At 38.2% G+C, this 20,498-nt stretch overlaps 1 protein-coding gene across 2 annotated transcripts in view; it reads left to right on the forward strand.

Annotated features, from left to right (window-relative positions):
• The first annotated feature begins 457 nt into the window (after positions 1-457).
• CUNH1orf21 (chromosome unknown C1orf21 homolog) overlaps positions 458-20,498 on the forward strand; it is a 199,644-nt gene continuing 179,603 nt past the window's right edge. Inside the window, exon 1 of one of the 2 annotated variants that reach the window (XM_010631727.3) lies at positions 458-547. The gene's annotated coding sequence lies outside the window, so the exon portion shown is untranslated. The remainder of the gene's footprint in view (positions 548-20,498) is intronic. The other variant, XM_010631726.3, reaches the window with a different exon arrangement.

The raw sequence follows: 20,498 nt of genomic DNA on the forward strand, positions 1-20,498 counted from the left end.
AAGAGGTGGGACCTTTTTCAGAGTAGTTGAATCTGGAATGTGTGATGCAGGGGTTAAGGGTGTGTGAATACTAAACTACTACACCTGAGTGATTAGTTTGGCGTGGCCCTAATCCCAGTAGTCTGAATAAGATAACAAGGGGGCAGAAAGATGCTGTTCAACTCCCTCTTGTTTCCTTTGCTACTTTGTGTGCACCATGTTGTTTCTCCTCTGTGATGCCTGTTTGCCAATCCCTGTCTTGGAGCCAGGCAACTATGGACTAAAACCTCTACAAACTGTAAGCCAAATAAACCCCTTCTCTAACTTTGGGTGCTGGGTATTTTGTCTCCACAAGAGAAAAGTAACTAACACATATGCCTTATAGTATTTACTCAGTGCCCAGGTTCTCTACCAAGTGCGTTACATGCATTATCTTTCTTAGTGCCTGCAACAATTACTACTATTATTTCTACTTTTAGATAGAAAGACCTGAGGCTCTGTGTGTTTTGGACTTTGAACAAGACCCAGTGGCCAATAAGTGGTGGAATCCAGGCCCTGCCACTCAACAGTAAGGCTTTTAATGCACGTCAACCATTCTGTACATCCCTCTCCCTCAGCTTTCCCCCCTCCTCCCCACCATCTCTCCCTCTCCCTCTCTTTCTCTTTTTATTGGGGATTTTTTTTGAACTCAGCTACATTCATAGCCCCCCCTTTTATTTAGGGTACCAGGGATCGAACTCAGGACCTTGCGCTTGTGAAGCAGGTGCAGTGCCACTGAGCTAAGTCCCTGGACCATTCCTAGCCCTTTTAATTTATTTATTTTTTAATTTGAAATGGGTCTTGCTAAATTGCTAAATTAGCCAGGTGGACTCAAATTTGTACTCCTGCCTCAGGATCTCAAAGTGCTGAGATCACAGGCAGGCACCACCACACCCAGTTGATGTCTTCCTTTTTGTGTTTAACAGCATTTTTCAGAAATCACTCTGGAACCATGTACTCAGTTTTCTCATTGCCTTTTACAACCACAGAAATTCTGTTGTGAAAATATATCAAAATTATTTATACGGTCATTTCAGCCTTGCTCTTAGATTGTAGTGGGGAGTGTTTTATTTTTGTTGATAGATTTTATTTGCAAATCAGAGTTTAAAGCAAGCTAAACTGACATACTATTTTCCATTAACTATGTTCCATGCATAGCCGAAAGAAGAGTGTTAGAGTAAAAAGCTTTGTGGATGTTTATGTTAGCAGTCTTGCCAGTTTGTCTTTGTGGCAGATTCTTAGAAGTGGAATCACTAGGTCAGAGGTTAAATACATTTCAGTTTTGCTAGATGCAGTAGTTTCCTCTTATCCTCCAGGGGTATGTTCCAAGTCCCCCAGTGGATGTTTTGAAATACAGATAGTACCAAACCTTACCTATACCTATGATAAAATTTAATTTATAAATTAGACAGAAAGAGATTAAAATAGGAAAATTATACCATACTGTGATGAAATTATCTAGAGTTTGTGAATTCTTTATTTCTAGAAATTTCCATTTAATATTTTTGGACCTTCACTAATCCGTACATTGTAAAACCTTTGTCTTTTTGACATTTAATAGTGAGAAATAACACTTGTGCAGTTTTAGTTTGCATCTCTCATCATGAGCTGGCTTGATCTCTTTTGATTTTGTTTATGGAGTATTTGTTTTTCTTTTTCTGTGATTGTCTCTTCTTTTGCCCATTTTCATAGAGATATAGATACTTTTTCCTTTATATTAGCAATATTGTCCATAATATTTGAGGAACTTTTTTGCAGTTTATCATTAGTCTTTTTTTTTTCTGATTATATTATTTGCTATATAAAGTATTTCTTCTGATATAGACAGTTTTGTTTTTCTTTATTGCCTCATGGTTTTGAGTCATAGTTTCAAAAATGTTCTTACTTCCAGGTTGAAGAACAATATCATCTAGTAGAAATATAATGTAAACCACCTATGTGAATTTTTAGTAGTTACATTTTTAAAAAGTGAAATTAATTTTAATACATTTAACCCAAGTATCAAAAATAGTTTTAATAAACAATCATTACGTAAAATTATGGAGATATTTTGTATTCTTTTTTATACTATATTTTAAAGAACTTTAAGGCATCTCAATTTGGTCACTAAACTTTTATTATAAATATTTGATTTGTATTTAGATTTCACAGATTTACATTTGCAAAAAGTAAATTCACATGACCAAGTTGTTCCTTAAAAATTTTCCAATAACTGAATCGAGTATCAGTTTTTGAGTTTCACTTTGTTAGTTGAAACTAAAAATGATGTTCATCTCTTCAGTCATGTTAGCCACATCTTAAGTACTCAGTCACCGTGTAGACGTAGTGACTGCCTTTCCGGAGAACATAGTTATGTGGAGGATGAGTCATTCACATTTTCTTTTAGTATTCATGTGCTTTTATCATTAACAAAATTAAATCTATGAATTTATTTTGATAGTATGGGGAATGGGTCCATTTTTGTGTTTCTGCCACATAAGTTATGTGGGTATCACAAAGTCTATCTTTATCGACTGATGCAACTATTTTTTTGCTTTTTTTGGTACCAGGGATCCAACTCATGACCTTATACTTGAGAGGCAGATGCAGTGCCACTGAGCTAAATCCCTGGCCCTGTACTGACTGATTTGAGATTAAAGAATTAATTTCCATAAGTAATCAGCTGTATTTCCTGTATTTCTGCATTTTCTATTTAATTCAGCCCCTTCATGCTCCAGGACCCTACTCTTTTAATTACAAAAGATGAATAATATCTTTTAATACTAAAACCATTGATGGTGAGATACTGTGCCACATCTCCCAGATGGGCATATTTGTTTATATCAAATGCTAGGCAAGGCCATGGACCAAAGGAAATATGCGCACACCACTGAGGGCACTATAAATTGGTGCATTGAGGCGTGGAATACGTTGTGAAATGGCCTCCCGATTCCCATAGCCATCAGGGTAGCAAAGGTAGGTAGCAAGGTTGGAGTGAGAGTAGTTTTGCTGAGTAGCTTCAGTTTGTCATGTCAGTGTTACCATTTTTATATAAGTTGGGTTGTGCATAGGCTGGGAAGCGCTGTGTTAGAGAAGCTCTTACACACGTGCAAGAGTGCACCAAACACTGTTCATAGTAGCGAAGCACTCGGAACAGCCCTCATGCCTATCACCAGAATATTGAACAAGGGGTTGTGGCACATTTCTGCTGAACGGTAGCAGGGATGACCTACAGGTATGTGTGTCACACTGTGTTCTTTGACCTTGCCTTTCAGCTCAGCATTGCACTTTTGAGGTTCATAATGTCAAGTGGAAATGCTGCATTAAAGCAATATATTGTGTAAGGGTGGATTCATTCATATGTGGGAAGACTATTCAGAAAAGCAAGGGGATGATTAAAGTGCAAGAGGATCATTTATACTTCTGCACTGAAGGCTGAGTTGCTCTTGGTATACATACAAAACTTCAGGGGTCCTTGTGATGATCTGTAGGTAGGTATGTGAATGTTCATTTTGCTTTTATGTACAAAATTATATATCTGTCTGTAGTAATTTCATAACAGAAGAAACAAAGCCAGTGGTAACAAAAATGTAGACACAGGCATAAGCTAGCCAAAACTCAAATAATTAAATTGATGGTTGAGAAGAATCCCTGTCAGGTATGAGATATTTGGCTTTTTTGTTTGTTTCTTTCTTTTTTGGTGGCAATACATTTTTAATTGTATGAAATATTAAAGATAGAAATTTGCTTTTAAAGTTGAGTCAAACAGCAAGAAACATATTATTATATTAGTGTACACATATCATTGACTGTTACATCACCCAGAACAACAATGAGTAGTGTTCTTTGACAGTAATTTTATTGGTACCACTTGTGCAAAATATCATCTTGGCCAATTTTATGTTTTATTCAGAAATATATTTTTGAAGCAAGCTTTTACAAGTATAATTATATGTCCAATGTAATGTACATTGATGTATTTAATCTTCAAAGCAGTCTTATAAAGAGATCAGGTTTCCCTTTTACATATTAATAAACTGATACTCAGAGAGGGTAAAGCAGCTTGTCCAGAGTCATACAAGAAATGTGTGATAGGATTTCATTGGAGGTGTTTTACTCCCCACTTTTTTCTTTCTTTTAAAAATTATGGTGCTGGGGATTGAATCCGGGAACTTATGTATGCTACGAAAGTTCTGTACCACTGAGCTAATGCAGGTTTATCTGGCCCCACAGGGTATAGTCATGATTTCTCTTCCCAAGTACTGTATCTTGTTGAGAACTTCAGGTGCTGATCTATTCTTCTATCAGTGGAGGTCCATCCCTGAAAGTGTTTCTGCTCTTCTCCTGAAGGGTCAGAGAGGGAAATCTTTGACCATATTAGCACAATTCTTCATGGTGCCTAAGTCATTTTTTTTTTTTTTTGATGGGCTCATGCCATGTTCCAGTCTGGCTTCAGATTCACTGTGTAGCCCAGGCTGGCCTTAAACTCCAGATTCTCCTGACTCTGCTTTTAGAGTGCTGGGATTACAGGTATATGGCACCACATCTGGTTTTCTCAGTGATTTTTTTTCTTTTTTCTTTTTCATTAGTACATGTGTGCAGTATATAATGGCTATGATACAAGATCTTACCATGTTCCCCAGGCTGGTCTTTAACTCACTATGTAGCCCAGCTGGTCTTGAACACACAATCCTCCTACCTCAGTCTCCAAAAGCTGAGATTTCAGGTATAGAACACTATGTTAATGAATTTTTAACCTCTGTTTTAAGCTTTCTTCTCTTTAGTATCATAAGCAGTTATTCCCTACTGCTCTGACTTCTATGTCCTTGCTGGCATTAAAGAATTTGGTACACTTAATGGTGGGAAACCTGTCTGGTATCTTTGTGTTCTAATGTTTTCCTAGCTTTATATCCTTAAGATTACTGTAAACTCCAAAATCTCTCTTGGGTTTGCCTGTGCAAAACCTTTGTAGCCCATTTTGTCTTATTGCATTAAGATTCTACGTGTGGCCAGGCACGGTAGTACAGGCCTGCAGTCCCAGCTACTTGGGAAACAAGAGGATCACAAGTTCAAGACTATCTTCATAGAAAATAAAAAGGACTGGTTGAGTGAGGCCATGGGTTTAATTCCCTCCACTGTAAACCAAAACAAACGCAAGCCTTCAGATAATATGTATCTATTTCTCCAGCTTGTCAAACCACCCCCCCTTTTTTTTTGAACCTTGGATTTCAAAGGATAACATATGGATCCTAAGTTGTAACAGAAAATTAGATTTATTTGCTGGTCTTTCATCTATGTCATTATTTAGCAGATTTTTATTTTTTTTTTGTATTTATTTGTTTGTTTATTTATTTATTGGCTTTTTGAGACAGGGTCTCACTATGTAGTTGAGATTGACCTGGAACTCACTATGCAGTCCAGGCTGGTCTCGAACTCATAGCAATCCTCCTGCCTCAGCCTCCCAAGTGCTGGGATTACAGGTGTGAGCCACCATGCCCGGGCATTTAGCAGATTTTTAAATCGGATTTAACACAAGTAATTGTTACTATGTTATGAAGTTGCAAATGTTTAATCGATGATTCCCCATTTCTACTACCCCTTCCTTCTAAGTGGTGTTTTCACAAGAAAATGAAGCGATGTAGGAGATTGGGTGGAAGAATTCAAATGAGCATTTTGTTGCTAGGGAACTTGGTTTACTTAGAAATTTTGATTAACAAGCGTTACATCAAAATCACAGGAGAATTGCTTGGAGTCTCTGTCTGTTCCTTTTTTTTTTTTTTTTTTGGTACTGGGGATAGAAGGGGCAGCAGAACCACTGAGCTAAAGCCCCGGCCCCATTCCTGTTTAGATTGGTACTCCTCTAGCATTAGAGCAGACCCAGTCTCCTAAATCTACTCCGTCTCTTTCTCTAGGTCCTGTTTGATTTGCTGATCAAGGGATCGACTTGGTAAAAAAAAAAAATGCTTTTCTAGGAGCTCAAAATGTAGCTCAGGGGTAGAGTGCTTGCCTAGTGTGCCCAAGGCCCTAAGGTTATTCCCCACTACAGGGAGAGGTGAGGGATAATACTGAAAGTGGTGGCTATTTATCTGAAGTTCTTTTTGTGCTTTTCCATGCCCCAGTGGGATAGTTATAATGACACTGAAGCCATCTTCTCATATTTCTTCTATTTTCTTTATGTTTGAGTCTTTGCCAAGATTGCTTTACTTCAAATATACAGAAAAAAAAAACTTCTCATAGTATAATCTTAAATGCAACTTTCATGATGCTCCATGTGAAGATAAAATGTCTTACGTGTTTTGGTTTTTCACTTTTTTATTATCATGTCTCAGAATAACCAAGTTAAAAATGAATGAAATTTTCATTTAGAGAATCAAATTCATACAGTTATCAAGGAAGTAAAAGTAAGTATATCCAGAAGTGAAACACGTATAAGATTCATTTTGAGGATAGGGGTGAAATCCCAGCTATTAATTAGGCTGAGGCAGAAGGATCTCAAGTTCAAGACCTGCCTGGGCAAGACTCTCAAAATAGAAAGCAAAAGGGGCTGGGGATAGAGTTCAGTGTGAAAGCCCTTGTTGCAGTTCAATCTCAGGTACCAAGAGATGGGGAAGGGGAAGGATCATCTTGGTTTTTCTACTATTTGGTTATGTCATATATTAAGAATTTTGGGACTTTTCTTTAGATCTTAAACATTGTCAGTCACAGATGTGGCATTAGATCAAGGGCAAGAGAGTATTATCTTTGGAAGAGAAAAAAGAAACCTTGATATTTATCATCATATATTGTTTGAAGCATACATCCTGGAGACAGAAAGACAGCCTTACAATGTAGGAAAACACATTCTGAATTTCCTCCTCTTCCTCCTCCTCCCCCCCTTCCTTTCCCCTTCTTTTTTTGCATGGTGCTGGCAATTGAACCTAGAGTCTCAAAAATACTTAACAAGTGCTCTACCACTGATATATATCCCCAGTCCCAGAATGCTTTTTCTGATTGCACCTTTAAAAGTCTTCAAGGACTTGAACTGCTCTCTGTCCCTTACATCGTGCTTTAATGGGCCTGCTTCACGTGAGGAGAAAGGGAAGCTAGCCTGTGGAGAACTTGGTCTAAATTTGGATGCCCGCATCAGACTAAATAGGTTTTGTCTATCTCTCTAAGGTGTTGAGTCTTTGATATGGAACCAACTGTGGCTATAACATTTTACATGTCTAAAATGATTGGGAGAAAATTAAATAGGTACCTAAATGCTATTTCCCATAATTGAATGAATATATAGCTACATTTGTCTGGTAACATTTAATATGAAAAACTTCGAAAATCTCTCAGGTAAGATTTTCTTCTCAGCTAAATGAAACTTTCCCCACGGGTCACATCCTGAGCTCTGCTCCATCTACTTAGTACAGCATGTGCATCTGTTAAACACATGAGAGTGTGCTACTCCAGAAATCCACAAACACTGTTTTCCCTCTGAAGCAAATAACATACATTGTCTTGGGTTATTTTGATAGCTTTAATCTCTTACCTGTTTATCTTTGAAGCACCATGCCTTTTGTTGGAATGAAGGGCAAGGTTACCAGGGCATTTAAGGAAATGACACAGATCTCTAGCAAATCTCTCCTGGCTATTAGGGTGTCAAATGAACATTATATCTGACGTAGTTATTCTTTTTATCATGACTAAAAATACTCTGAAATAAAAGATATTTTGGTTGCATTCATAGTCATGATAAACAAGGAGCAGTCTACAGAGACCCCAGGGTCTGATTTTTCGCACTGCCTGGGCATACAATTTCATCATAGGTGGGTGAATGTGTATCAGTTGAAGAAGAGACCCATAAACTTCCACTATCAGAGGTTAGAAACTGTGAGTTGGGCATAGGTAGTCTGGGTTCTTATTTTTACTTTTTATTAACTGAACCTCTGATTTTGTTACCTCAGATGACTGATACAAAGCAGAGCAGTTAGAGAATTAATAACTCAACAATATGGAGATTAGACAGCTAAGAATGAGAAAAGTGTCCTGAATAGAAGTGGTAGCAATTCAGTACAGTATTTCCTTGCTGAGTAGGTAGATGACTCAGTACACTTGGTAAAACATTAAAATTGCTCTATTAAAACTGGAATGTGTGTAAGTATTAATATTATTACATCACAGTGGGGAATAGTTTATTTTTGTTGGTAGTGGTTTATTTGCAAATCAAATATAAAGCCTGAAAGGAAACATTACTTTTCATTAACCTGACAGCTAAATGAACAGAAAAGGTGAGCGAGTGGATTCTGCTGCAGCAGCCCAGGGCTTGAAGGACTGTGTGTATGGGCCAAGCCTGCCCCCTAGGAGACTTCTGTATCTCGTATTTGGGGCGAGTGAGAAACCACTGCTCCCTGGACTTCTTATTGCCTTGATTTTTTTGTTTATTCACCATTTGTTCTATTGAATCCAGATCAACAAAAGATTGTTATTTGGGTCATTTGCTGCGACTTGGAGCTTTGCAAAATTGAGCTCTAAATTAAAATGCTTATCATCAAGGAGGAATTTTTGTTTGTTTAGATATTTGTGAGGAGGGAGGAATCTTGGACAAGCACTTGGAAATGGGACTAGTCACCAAGCTGCAGCTTATGGGGTAGACTGTGAGGCCTGTCCTTCCAAAGGCTGTACTACTACTGGGGGTAGTCTGACATTGGAAAAAGCAGTTGTAAGACTGGTCAGATTTCACCACCTTTTCTTGTGTATCCCAATCTGATGAAGTCTCATGCATAACCAAAATGGCAAATAAGGGTCCTTTTATTTAATTCTCACAGTACACCATCAGAAAAGTTTAGAACAAAGACTGTGCCTCAATCCCGTGGCTATTCTCATAGTGATCTAGTGGGTTTTAATCTCAGCATTCTTTCTATAGGAGGCTCCCAAGAATTATTTCAAGCTGAGAGGGTGAAAAATGGGTAGTTTCTAGTATTTCATATTCTGTTTAGCACTTTTTGTTTTTATTCTTACTCAGTTCAAAGAAAGTTTCCTTTGGCATGTTTTGTAGTGTTGGGATGGCCTTGGTCAGCAGTTGGCTAACATAGGGTGGGATCTTGCTATAGTTTCTTCTTGGTCCAAATGAGTCACAGCTGAAGAACACAGAAATCTGCTATTTGTTCTTTGCAGTGAGTAGGGTTTTTTTATGGTGTATTTGACTCCAGTCTTCACCTTTAGTAGAAAGAAATCATATCATAATATTGGGGAGGAGGTAAATGAAATGAGGTAGCGGTGGAATGTTTGTGGGGTATAGAATGTAGGCTTGAGGGAGGGGAAGAGAGGTCTGCAGAACATAATCTCCATGTGGATTTTTAATACAAATATTCTTTCAGGTATCCAGTTAAGATAAAGAGAGTCATAGTAGTAGGTCTTGGTGAATTAAAACAGGAAAAAGAAGTAAGAAAACGATCTTCACTAAGTGATAGAACTTGGTCATGAATTATGAGTTCCTTATAGAACAGTTAGTGACTCCTTACAGAGAGAGGACTTTGGTTTACATCTTGTAGCCCTTCTGCCTGGTGTGGTGCTTGGTACATGATGGGCCTGGACAAATGCAACAGATGTGTGCTAAACTGAATTTAATGTTGTGGTAGTTCCAGGGGCTCTGAGTATTCATTGTTTTATTTCCCTGCTCTGTGAGTTACTAACATCGCATTGTTGTAAGTTGTACCCCAAGTTGGCCTTGCTGTTATACCCTTTCCCTACAGTGCCGCAGAGTACTAATAGCAGAAGAAAATCAAAACATTTATAATTTGTGTAATGTCAGGCAAAGAAATATAGCAGAATAAGGATAAAGTATGAAGAATTGGCAAGCTTATGAGAAATACAAGAGATATATGAGATATGGTCTATGGTAAAGAAGGTATAGGGACAATAGGAAATTTATTTTTTCAAATGGATTAAAGAATCTGATATGAAATTTCAAAATATACTGTATACTACAAGGTCCTTAAGAATTTATTGTTCTGGTTATTGTTTTTTTGTTTGTTTGTTTGTTTGTTTTTTTGAGACAGGGTCTCACTATGTAGTTGAGACTGACGTGGAACTCACTATGTAGCCCAGGCTGGTCTTGAACTCACAGCAATCTTCCTGCCTCAGCCTCCTGAGTTCTGGGATTACAGGTGTGAGCCACCACACCCATCTTGTTCTGGTTATTTTTTAAAATTACGTTAGATAAAAGATCTGTGAGTAGTTTGTCTAGAAAATGTGGCTTTGGAGACACTGTTCTAGTAATTGTATAGGCAGAGAAGTTTCAAGAAGTTAGAATATATTTGGGAGGCTTATACTGAATACAGCTTGTCTTTTGGGGTTAGTATCTCCAGTTTTACTCTTTTATACTAACTTTTGAAGATTTTGGATGATTTGATCAAATTTTTAATAGCACAAGAAATATCACAGATTCAATTTTGGTTTGGTATTGAAATAATATGGACATACTTCTGTAAATCTTTTTTTTTTTTTTTCCTGGCACCAGGAATTGAACTCAGGACCTTGTGCTTGCCAGGCAGGTGTGGTGCCGCTGAACTAAATGCTCAGGCCCACACGTCTGTAAAATAAGATGAAGTAAAATGGATTTTATACAGTGAATGGTTGATATTATACAGGAACTTGTAGTCAGTTTTCAGATTTTTCTTCTAATTTTTTCTTTTCTTTTATTTTATTAAATGTAATAGATTAATTTGCCAAAAATATTTTTCCCCTATATCTCTGTATCAAATAGAGTAGCTTCTCTTGGGCAATTCTAAAGTCCTAAATAGATAATTTAAACAAAAGCTTCCAGTTTATAGAAAATGCCTCATTGCTTCTCTGTGTTTTATTGCCAATATTTATTTAAATGTGACTTAAGGGAAAGTTTGTGGTGAAATGCGAGAGTCCTTGAGGTTTCATCTAATTTCCAGGTTTTGGCTTTTAGATAGGCTTGGAAAACCTGCTGGCTTTTCAAGTCCCCAATGAACTCTTCTGCCAGTGGACTGGAGGATGCTACTCCCTTATTAATGACTTGCAAAACAAGAATATTTATTTATTATTTGCAGTAACACATGGCAACTGACAGCTTTCCATGCTACTTTCAAATTGGGTGCTATCTTCTCCTTAAGCCCACATAATTAAAGAGTATTGGTATGCGCGTTCCTTCAGAGGCTTTCAGCTTTATCTTAGATCATAAGCCAAAAGTTAGCTTCAGTCCAGTAGTTTGCCTGTGTGAGATACAAAACTTATTTGATCCTCCTGGTATTAATACTATGGCTAGGAGCTGGGGATTTAGCTCAGTGGTTCCGCTGCCGGCCTCACAAGCATAAGGACCTGGGTTTGATCCCCGGTACCAAAAACAAAAAGCAAACAAATACTATATGGCTAGGATACCTAAAATTGTGCAAGATGATCACATATTTAGAAATTTTTTGATTGAACTATTCATTGTCTAGTAAAATTGCAGAGAAACTAGAAGGAAAGGATTTTGCAGTCTACTTTTGCCTTTATTGTAGAAGTACAGAGAACTTTTTTATGTGATGGATTCTATGTTGAAGATTCTAATATCAGGTGGTTTTATATTTCTATTGTTTTTAGCTTAGTTATTCTACCTCCACAGCCCACATTTAAAAAATGTTCCTGTTAAATAAAACGAAGATTTTCTTAGGAAATAATGAAGCCAAGTTTAATTAGTACTTGAAGAGAAGATGGTATTACCATTCTCTCCACCACCCCCCCTTTTTTTTCCGCTTTGAGACAGGTTGGGCTCAAACTTGATGTCCTCCTGCCTCAGCCTTCCAGAGTAGAGTACAGGCATGTGTCATCATTCCTGGCTCATCTCACTTTTAAGGTGAGAGTTTGCCGCCTCTTGGTGATTATTGCAGGCCAGTGACAGGTATTCTAGTGTAAGGAACATGTACTTGAAGGTGTAAATTATACACTCAGGGCAATGAGTTAGGGGACACAACAGGCTCTTTCTGTGGGTGTTCCTGAGAGGGATATAAGAAACGAAGGGACAGGGCATGTTAGCTTTGCCTCGTAGAAAGGTCTCTTTACCACCAAAAATACGGCTATGTGTATAGCTGGGGCATCTTCAGGACTGTTTTTCCATTTTTCCTTACCAAGAAAGTTGAAAGGAAAAGAAGGAAGGAAGGAAGAGTCTCAAAGCCAGAGAAGAGAAACAAGGAAAGGTCATTCTGCCTCAGATTTGCATATCTTGCTGAAACATATCCTCCACGAAATACTGCAGTTGCTGCCTCCTTTCTACAAGTAAATCCCAGGCACCACTGTGTACCCCTTGTGTAATAGCTAATAGCACGATGCTTATGGAAACATAAAGGGCTTTTGCAGTAGAATATGTGTCTGGAGAAGTGCAGCATCCCCATACCCTTAGGCATGTATTGAATTAATTTGATTAGGCCCTTGGAAAACTGTCTTTGGGCTGCTTCTGGAAGAGAAGGCAAGCATTATTCAGCAAAATCCTCACTGAGCACTGTACCTAGTGGGAATTATCTGAACACTAAAGCTTGGCCATGTAAACCTGAACCAAATGGAAAAGCTATCCTGGAAGAAAAATGGTATCAGAAAGGCAAAATCAGAAAATCTGCCCAAACTATGGATTTGGCAGTAAATCTTCCAAGTTTATGATCTAATTTTATTTTATTACCTATAGCTTTGTTTAGCACCCCAGATTGACTTGCCTACATTTCTTTACCTCTCTCCTTCCTTCCTCCCTTCTTGCTTCTTCTTCTTTTTTTTTTTTTTTTTTCTCCTCTGAGACGAGACAGAATCTCTTTAGACAATACAGGCTGGCCTCAAGCTTGCCACCCTCCTGCCTCGGCTTCCCAAGTGTTAGGATTATAGTCCTCTGCCACCACACCCAGTAAGTGACTTGCTTTTTGTTGAGATTGTTCCTTTGTTAAAATCTTGGAAAACTATTTGTAGGTTTTATGATCCAGTAACTAAAACTGATGATTCTATTACTAATGTATTGATTCTTTGGGCCATTTTAAAAAAACAAAGGGATTTATTAGGCAGAAATTTAAAAGTACACCCTCAAAAAAAAAAAAAAATGTGGGCCCTCAAAGGGCAGAGGCAGGCTACACTTTGCAGCTGGGAATATTTGTGTTTGGCTGTCTTTGAATCATGGATGCAATGTTTTCTCCTTCTGTGTGGCAGGAAAGCAAGGTACCTATGCTTCCATTATCTCATTTTTCAGCCCTTGAGATAATTTGTTTTGTTTGCTCAGAGGTGCACATGAGGAAGGTCAGTACTTCTTGAACAATGTGACGTGAGAGAGTTCAGGGTATCTTTTCCTACCCTCCTAAAACCTAACACTGGACAGACCAGAAGTTAAAAGTTGAATTTGCCAGTTGTGTGGATACAGTGGGCAGGGGAGCTCCTGTCTTCTTTTTATTTTAGAAGCGGTAGGATATACATTCCTATAGTTCTTCCTGACTCCCCGCTGGACTTGGTGCTGTTCTAGGCATTGAACCGTGCCTGCTGAGTAAAGTGTGGCATCCTGGATTAGAGATGGGTTTGGGTATTCAAAAGATCTTGATGTGTTTAAAGAATACTAACCACAAAGGCAGGAGGCAAAGTTCCTACCCTTGGCTTTGCTGTTAATTAGGAGTATCACCTTGAAAAGTCACCTAGTTTCCTTGGATTTACTTTTCTTGTGACTCATGACTAGATAACGATGGTCTAAACTTGTTTTTAGACTTCAGAACAATCAGAACCACCTAGAAAGCTTATGGAAATGACAGTTCCTGGGCTTCGCTAGCAGCTGTTGTGTTGCAGGAGGTCTGAGGTACGCCCAGGAGTGTTTCTGTCTTGCATATTCTGTTCTGATGCCCACGTGATGAGAAACACATGGCAGGGTCAGTGCTTTCCAAATTGTAGAAGGTGACCCATTAACAACAGGTCATGAAGTCAACTTAGTAGATTATGAAAATGAAACAGATTTTTATTTTTATTTTTTTATTTTTTTATTTTGGTACCGGGGATTGAACTCAGGTCCTTGAGCTGGCAAGGAAACAGATTTTTAAAATGCAATAGAAGAGAAAATATCACAGGCATCATGGTGTGGAGATCAGTAAAGTTAAAAGTAATGTCTATTTTTAGGCATCCCACTTCCAAGTACTATATCTTAAAAAAATAGTCGTGCTCACTCTCTGCCCATTGACTTCCAGTGAGAAAGAGAGATTTAGAACTCATCTTTCTCCTGAAAGATGATTATTTCAAGAAGGTGAATTTACCTGTTCTGGGGGTTTTAATACTGATGCTGTCACTGGAGCTACCACAGGACAGACATGTTGAGTTCACCATTGCCAGAGAAATCTTCTCAGTGTCATAAAATAGATTATAAGAAGGTCATTCCTAAGTCTCCTCTTCAGGTATATACAGTACTGTCTCCTCATCCATGGTTTTAATTACCTGTGATCAACTGTGGTCCTAATATATTAAATGTATAATTTTAGAAAAAATATGTAAGTGTTAAATCGTATGCTATTCTGGTTAGTGTGATGAAACATTGCACCAGCCTGCCTGTCTTGTCTGGGGATGTGAATCATCCCTGTGTCCAGTGTGTCTAAGCTGTGTACCATACCTACCTGTTAATCATTTAGTAGTTGTGTCCGTTACCAGAATGATAATTGCGATATTGCTGTTCTTATTTATATAACCTTATTTTGCTCAATGATAGTGCCAAAACACTAGAGTAGTAAGGCTGGATGTACCATTGGATATGACAAAAAAGCTGTGAAAATGCTGCCTTTAAGTGAAGAGGGGAAAGTACTAAAAGATAATTTGAAAGATAGAAGCTGGATGTGATGGCCCCATCCTCTGATCGCAGCACTGTGGGAGGCTAAGGCATGAGGATTGAAAGTTCCAGCCCAGCATTAGCAATTTAGTGAGACTCTGTTCCCAATAATAATAATACTGATACAGTTCAGTGTGAAAGCCCTGATACCACAACAATAAATAAAAATGAAAAGAGAGAGAAGCCAAGATGTTTATTTGACACATAATCTTTTACTCGATATATTGTTACAATTTTTCTATTAGCTGTTGTTACATATTTATCATACTTATAAATTAAACTTTTATCAGATGTATGTATGTATAGGAAGAAACTTGTCTTCATAGGGTTTGCTACTGCTATAGTTTGGACTTTATTTGTCTCCCAAAGGTTCATGTGGCAGAACTTTGCTCCTCCCTAGTATGACAGTGTTGAGATGGTAGGTCCTCTAAAAGATGGGGTCTAGTGGAAGATGATGAGGTTGTTAGGGCATTGCCCTTGGAAGGTAATAGTGCTGGACTTGCAATTGAGTTAGTTCAGTGAAAATGATACCACCTTAAGTGCTTGACCATTTCTGCACTTGGTCTGCTCTCCTCTCTGCTTCCTTGTATGGTGTGGCAGCCAAGAGAACCCTTGGCAAGGCAAAGCCTCATGCTCTTGGACCTCCAGAACTGTAAGCTAAATAATTTTATTTTCTTTATGAAGTGCCTAGCCTTGGCTAAGTTGTTATATAGCAGTGTAAAATGGAAGTACTAGTCATGGTTTTAGGGATCTTCTGGGGGCCTTGGAATGTGTCTACTGCAGATAAGAGGGAACTTCTGTAACAGGAAGCCCTTCTTCCTTCTATTAACTTAAAACAACTTGGACAACAGTTTGAGACCCCACAGATTTCCAGGAATAAACTACATTTATATAGGAGCAGAAGTGTCTTCCCACAGAGATAGTTTATTGAGAGGAGGTCATTGCTTCCAGCAAACTTTCTCTTTATTAAATCATTTGTTTGTTGAAGGAATAATATATTTTAATATTTTGCTTTCATTTTAGCAGATGCTTTAACTTAAGAGAATGACAGTGTAAAAAATAAAATTTTTGGGCCGGGGATTTAGCCCAGTGGTTCTGCTGCTTGCTTTGCAATCTCAAGGTCCCAAGTTCAATCCCTGGTAACAAAAATAAATAAATAGTAAAGTTTTCTGAAAAGTAATTAAAATGTTAGATTGTGAGGCAGATAGCAGAAGTCAATTTAATCTTATTTATTATGTATATTCATATGTGTGTCTAAATGTCTTCAAAGTAGACTTGATGATTTTTATACTAAATCCAAGGACTTGCCATTGCATAAAAACAAACAAAAACAAGCATATTCATCATGAAACAGTTTTGGAACTCTTCCTTTGAATTTTCTTTCTGAAGCAGGTATGATCCTCAATGCAAAAACCAGTTTCATAACTTAATGGTTACGCGTCATTTTTATGAAAAACAGCGTTACACAACATGATTACCTTCCTTATTTTGCTAGCTTGGCTCTGAGTGCTTTTTGGTTGCTTCCCAGAGTCAAATACATCTTCTAAGAATGACAGTTTTCTGCCCCTGAGCTACTGGAATGGGACATGGCTCTTACTGGTGTTCAGCAGGACCAGTTTCAAACCTATGCAAGCTCTCCTCTTCAAGTGTTCCTGGAGGAAGTGCTAGAGTCTAAAGATGACCACCTGGAAAGGCCAGGGTGCTTTTATGTAATATTTCTCAAACTTTCATTTTAAAACAAAAATTGGGCACACTTAACTTGATGATTTTGATTTACTGCTGCCAATGAAAGATCTGGAAACTAAGAGATTGGAATTAGGCCAGTTTAACTAGTGACAAGGACCTGAATGGACCTTGTCTGTCAAAGATTGAATGATGGAGAGAGAGAGAGAGAGAGAGAGAGAGAGAGAGAGAGAGAGCGCTACTTCATTTATGCTCTGTCCTCTTGATTTTGGCTCAACAATGTGTGAGCAGTGAAAGGGAAGGGTGACTGCCTAGGCAAGGCAGGGCATGCTACAAACTAGGCGGATTACTGTCAGAACCCTGCTCAGTAAAAAGGAAAGCTGCATATAAAGAATATGGCCTTTGCTAGCTAAGGAAAAAACAGTCAAAATTTAGAGCTGCTTCCATAGCGACAATGCTACTTTTTAAGTACAGTGAGAGCCTAAGTACACCCTTCCCCCAAAGACATTCGTGTGTCAAGACAGCTCTCAGAGTGATTGTGGAATTCTTAGGAAAGCTTTTAATTTGAAATTTTTCCCTTAAGGAAAACCTATTTATTTTATATTACTAATGAAGTAAAATTGCTGCAAATTATAGGCCTCAAAAATTAAGATTAGGATTACTGTCTTGATTTAAACAGTTTAAGCAGGGATATAAAATTTGGAAGTTTTAGCAGTTATCATGAAATAAATTCTTATCATATATGTATAATCTAATTTTAGATCTTTGAGCTTAACATATAGAATTAATAAATAAAAAGGAAAATTTCAGTTATTCATGTGTCATATATTTCATCTGAGTCAGGCATTTTCAAACATTGAAATGCTGTATTAACCTCTGTTCCTAGTAACAAAGATGGCCACCTCCCATCTCAGAAAGGTAAAAGGAGGTGTTTTCTTGCATAGTGTCTGGTGGAGAGACCATTAGATGAGTTTGGGTGAGAAGGCATGATGGACTGTTGAAAGAAGGCCAGGCTTGATAGATGACCACACATCCATGCTCCATGTGTGAGGATTGGCCTTTCTCCTCTCTTCTGTGTCTCTGTTTGAAAAGTTGAATAAGGTGGTGACGTTGTCTCTGGGGGAGCATTTGCAGCCTTGCCTCCCTACTCACCCTATTCTAAGACAAACAAATGGCTGACTGGTTAAGACTACTTTCCTTTCTGTGAAGAGATGGACCCTTCTGGAAACTCTTGCTCATAGATCCTGTCCCTTTATTATGGCTGTGTGTTAACCAAGATGTTGGTCCACCACTGTGATGATTCAGAGGAAAAGACCTCCAAAGGGGTTTTCACGACTTTTTCTGTTGTTCTGGAACTTGCTGGACTCAGCTGTCTGAGTTGATTTAGGGTTTGCTCTGTTGGGCTTATGAAATGGCTCTCAAATTACTCCTTCCATGCCCAGAAATTGTGATAAAAAAGTAACAGATTTACAGAGTGCCGTTCTTCTATAGATTTACTTATTTTGCACATAGATTTTTCTCATATAATGTCCAGATCTGTAGGACTACATAAGGCTGAGCAGCATGAGGCTCAGTGAAGAATTCAGGGGCTGTTCTGGCCCATGGCCTGACCTTAAGGAAGCTCATGCTAAGGTCAATAGGTCATGCCTTTTCCTTCTAATGCTCTACTCTTGGTTTGGCTATAACAGTGTAGAATGATTGTATATGAATAATTATCTGTTTTATTATAAAAGTACAAATTCTTTCACAAAATTTTGTTATGTTTATCTTTTTAGTCCAATTTTTAAAAAAAATCATTAACTGCACCCTAGAGCCTTCTATAACATGTCCCGTGGGGTGTTGCTGTTTGGTGCTATTGAGAAGTGAATCAGTTTAATCGTAAAGGAAACAGAATGGGGCCATAGACTGCCCTGAATCTGCAGAAAACCCAGTATGGGCATTTGTAGTGATATGTGAACTTGGTTTCTTTATTTAATCTTTCTGAGTCTATGTTTCCTCCTTTGTAAAATTAGGATAATCATATCTTGCTCACTGAATTTGGCAAAGGTGTTATGAGAAAACATGTAAAACATGCTGCCTACTGCATGATAAACTCTCAGCGGTGGTAGGCAAGTTTTTTGTACTTTAATGTCTTAGTTGGTCTTGTGTTGCTATAACAAAATACCCAAGATTGCTTAACTTATAAAGACAAAAGAGGTTTATTTTGCTCACAAGTCTGCTGCCTATAAAGTCCAAATGTCATGGTACTGAAACCTTTCCCTGGCTGCATTACTATACAGCAGATGATATGTGGCAGCAGCATGAATAGGAGTGGTGAGCAAGTGCGTGTGGAGCATGCCAGATGTGTGGGTGGTTTTGCTTTATAACAACCCACTCAGGTAACCAATCCAGTCCTGTGAAAGAGCCAGAACTTACTCTTTAACAAAAAGCATTAATCCCATGTAAAGGCTCCAACGCCTCCCATATCCAAACCATATCATTTAGTAACTTAATTTCTTGAGTTGGTTTCTGTGGGGAATAACCCGTCACCAGTTTACTAAACAAGAGATACTAAGTACCTCCTGAAACCATAAGAAGTTAGAGTAATAGAAGATCTTATTCACTCATTCTGCAAATATTTATTGAACACATGCTACTTACCATACACTTAGATTTCATTGGATAAGCAATGCAGGCAGGTCCCAAAATGTATATTCTAGCTGGGGAAAATAGACAATAAACAGTGAACACAGTAAATAAGTCAGTTATGACATTTGTTAAAAATTGAGTATTGTAGGGATGGAGTGGGGAATAAAGTTTAAAGACATGTAATCTGGCATGAATCTAATCAGGAGGGAGACATTGATTCAAAGATTTGCAAAGATTCACAGGTGAAGTAAGCAGTCAGCCACACAGTTGTTGGGAGAAGAGCACTCTAGGCAGGGAACAGCCTGTGCAGGGGATGCCCTGGACATCCAGGCCTGGAGGGAGTGACCAACTAACGGGCAGGAGGTGAAGGAGGTGCAGGGGCTAGGGTATGTAGGGCCCTAGAGGCCACTGAGGGGCTTTGATTTTACTGAGAAGAGTAAAAGAGCTTTTATCAGAGGAGTGACATGGATCTGAGAGTTGAGCAGGATCGTGGCCGCTGGGAGTGAGCAGTGTAGACGGAGAGTGTTGATCACACAGCACGCCTGTAACACCCGCTGTGAGTTCGCATAGAATCTGGAGTCAGGATTTGAATCCTGGGTCCACTTCTGCTCTGCTGTGGTGTCAGACATTGAAAACTGCAGGAAATATTCAGGGATATCTTGATACTATCTTGTTACTCCCAGAGAAGCCAGGATTTAGGCTATGCAAGAAGGGAAAATGCTGGTGCTGTTTATTTTACTAACAGTGTATCTTCTGGGGATGAAAGCTGAGGCATTTTTTGGAGCCTAAAATTATTTTGGAGGTGTTTGTTCACATAACTTTCAGTTTATAGATGGATACTTCATAAATGATACGGAATTTCATTAAGTTAGCTCTGACATGTCATTAGACTTAAATTCTCTAGATCTGGTAAGCTGTGAAGTTAGCCATCCAGCAGTTAGGAGTTCACAATTCTCCAGTGGTGTTAAAAATTGAAGTGTGTGATAGTATATCATATTTAACTGAAGATAGATAGCATTGCTGAGGTATCTGATTTTACACTGTTAAGAGGGAAAATAACTTAGTTTGCGTTTACCTTACCATTCATCCTTTTCATTCAGTGGCCAACAGTAGATCACCTCACACTTTGTCTTACTTCTTTCTGCTTTAAGGAAACCTCTAAAATGTCTTATTTGGCATCAAAATATGCTTTCGTTCTCCATGATGTTTAACCTGAAGTTGTTAAAAATGGGGATAATGTCTAAAATACCCCCACATCACATTAAACCTCCTTCAGTTACGATTTTCTAAGTATTTTAAAGCTCATGAATTGTTTGTGGTGCTAGGAATGAAGCAGGAAGCAGCCCCTCCCCTCACCCTCTTTTTTTTTTTTTTTTTTTTTTTTTTA

Source organism: Fukomys damarensis, unplaced genomic scaffold (assembly GCF_012274545.1).
Source record: "Fukomys damarensis isolate Sample0158 unplaced genomic scaffold, DMR_v1.0_HiC HiC_scaffold_11, whole genome shotgun sequence".
NCBI lineage: Eukaryota > Metazoa > Chordata > Mammalia > Rodentia > Bathyergidae > Fukomys > Fukomys damarensis.